Here is a 3,139-nt window from a genome sequence, read left to right as displayed (position 1 = left end):
TTTATATTCTCCTCTATTTTATTTTAAATAAATTCAAACGTTTTAAGTTGTTTCTCAATTTATATCCTTTCCGAGGTAACAATAATTTCGGTGTTAACACCTAGTTTTATCGTTCATAAATATGCATAAACATGATTTTGAATTCATTTAGTTGAAAAATTTTCAAATGTTCACAAAATTTGGCAATTGAACCAAGTGTATTAAATAATGTTTAAATCGAAAGAATTTAATCCTTCCCACACTTAAGATCTTGCAATGCCCTCATTTGCAAGAAATCGGTAAAAATTTAAATTCATGAGGGCACCAAAGTTTCCAAACATATTGTTGTTTGTTTGAATGATAAATGGTGCACATCATTTGTTCATTCCGTCAGTTGTTATTTCACATATATTTTGCATCTTGTCGTCAAAATTAGTTACTTTTGCTGAACTTAATGCCAGTCTTTGAAAGTTCTCCGTTTTACCCAGTTGTGTACAATTGACAATATACATCAAATACTAATATATACATGCATGGTAATTTGAAATGGGACTTAATATCCCACTTTCAAATTATAAATATGAAATATTAGTAACAAAATAATAAAAATGTTAAAAATTACATAAAAATATCAAAATATTATATGTTTAAACATAAATAGATAAAAATGATAAAAAGATAAGAAATCACCAATGGAACTGTATCAATCTGGATATGGATTCCAGTTCATGTCATTGCTCGGGTTCTATGGCTGGTGATAGGTGTCCTGATAGGCTTGGTTGGGGTCGTACAGGTTAAAGGGTGGTTGCATACCAGGCTGATGTGGTGGATAGTATGCAGGTCGAGTCGGAATGTAGTTATGTGGTACCTGATATGATAACTGGCTCATGATCTGGTGCTGATGAACGGCCCAACTATCAAGGTGGCGTTGCCTGGATTGTTCATACACATCCGCAGCTCTCCACTGCTCATACTGACGATGCCTAGCCTCGTTAATCATTTCTACCTCATATATACGCTGGAAAACATCAGTATAACTATCCCTAATGACATCCTTAATGTCATATGTTTCCTCCATCTCCTCGTCCGAACCCCTCTCTACCTGTGGATGGGTGCCATGATATGGTATTGGCCTATTGGATCTCCGAGATAGTACCTGTGCACCTTGATAAACCTGCAATCCTATACTCTCAGCTTGTCCCCCAATCTCGACCATCGGACCCCTTGCTCTTTATCTACACCTAAATACTCTCCAATGAGAGTAACAAAAATACCTCTCCTTATAATACTTCCTGCTTGCATTCCCCCAACAACTTTAGAAAGATAATGACCAACGCAATAAGGAATATTAACAAAGCTCCTCGGGTCTCGAATACAGTTAAGGTAAAATAAATCGTTTAAGGTCATTTCTCCTTGTTTCTACCCCGTTTTGTAATCGAGTTCGCTAACAATCTATGTATTACCCGGAGTTCTGCCCTGTCAATATCTAAATAGGAGTGTCTTCCACCCCGCGTAAACTCCCTAAATCTTAAAATACGCCTCCATATGACGTTAGCGTCAAAATTCCTATATACTCTTTCACCTTCGGCAATTAAACTATTACAATCAGGTGTAATAATCTCAGCGGGGGTGTAGATTAGTAAAGCCTTAGCCATGTCCAACATGGACATTCTGTACATTGTACCTCCTAAAAGAAATCTAATAAAACTCTTATCTTCTAACATAATAACCTGATTATTTAACTCTATAGTGCTAAGCAATTCAACACACCATTCTCTATATATAGTTCTATGCGTGGTAAATAGGCGGATCCAGTCGTTAAATATAGAGTTACCATACCTCTGAACTAATAAACCTCTAACCGAGTCGGCTAGGTTAACCGCTTCCAAAGGCTCTCAATCGATTACCCGAGGCATTTCAATATTTTTGTGGTAAAGGATGTGCACGTTCTTTCCAATAACGATCGAATCTTAGGTTGGGATGTAACTGTTGTTCATCGATAAGTGGGTGCGTAATCCTCTGGTGAGACTGAAATTGACGATAATGAGTGTAAAATAGTGGTTCCGGCTCATGATATGGTAAATGTTGATCATAGTGGTGTTGCTGCTCTTGTTGTGGCTCGGGTGGCATCTCTGGCTGTGGTTCTTGTTTAGGTTGTCTAGACGATGATGCACTGTCAGTATCTGTATTTATCTACAAAACATATTAAACACAAAATTTTGTGCATCCAAATATGCGTTAGTATTAGCAAAATAACAAATTAAAACAATTACAATAACATGTTTAATCCAAATTAAACCAATACACATTTTCATAATTTTAACAATTCTACACTTTTTCAAATAAGCATATATGAAAATGTATACAATGTTCATAAGCATTCATCTCAAATAACATGTCAAAATAACCATTATTAGCAATTAAACATGTTACAAATGGCATTTATATCAAATTAATCAAGTTCATGAATTTTTAGACTTAAAAAGTCCACTTTGATGTTCAAAAATCATGTTTAGGATCAAAGTTTGGATCATTTAACAACCTAAACATGTTACACAACTTAATTTAGCGCTAATTCATAACAAAAATTGGCCATAACCTGTTTATATCAAAAAGCCCTAAATTGCTCAAGAACACAAACCCAAGATTTCTAAAAATTTTGAAGTTTAAAGCTTCAAATCATGACAAATAGCATCAATCTAGGTTATATATGCATAATATACTAACAATATAACTCTAATTAAGCTAGAAATCATCAAAATTAAATTAGGACAAATATTTGTAATTATCACTAAAACTGAGAAATTAAAGAGTTTGGGGATGAAATTTTTACCTTTTTACTCCCAAATCCGAAGAAAGGCATGTTTATAGCGGATTTTAGCACGAATTTTGGTGAAAAGATGGTGAAATATGAAAGGGTTTTGGAGTGTGTTCGTGTATTTGTGTGTGTGTATTGTGAGGAGCAGAAGACCGGCTCGTGTTTTTATCAATCTGATCAGGTCAGGGTTCCCATGTGATCGCATGGGTTCCCAGTGCACACCCCATGCGATCGCATGGGGTACAGTTTTTTTTTTATTTTATTATTTTTTTATATAAAACCTTCAACTATTAAACAATTAATTGATTAATTTAAAATTTTGTTTTTCTTTTTAAACTGAGG

The sequence above is a fragment of the Rutidosis leptorrhynchoides genome, chromosome 9 (assembly GCF_046630445.1).
Source record: "Rutidosis leptorrhynchoides isolate AG116_Rl617_1_P2 chromosome 9, CSIRO_AGI_Rlap_v1, whole genome shotgun sequence".
Classification (NCBI taxonomy): Eukaryota; Viridiplantae; Streptophyta; class Magnoliopsida; order Asterales; family Asteraceae; genus Rutidosis; species Rutidosis leptorrhynchoides.
The sequence above is the reverse complement of the archived record's forward strand: the minus strand, read 5'-3'. Positions refer to the sequence as shown.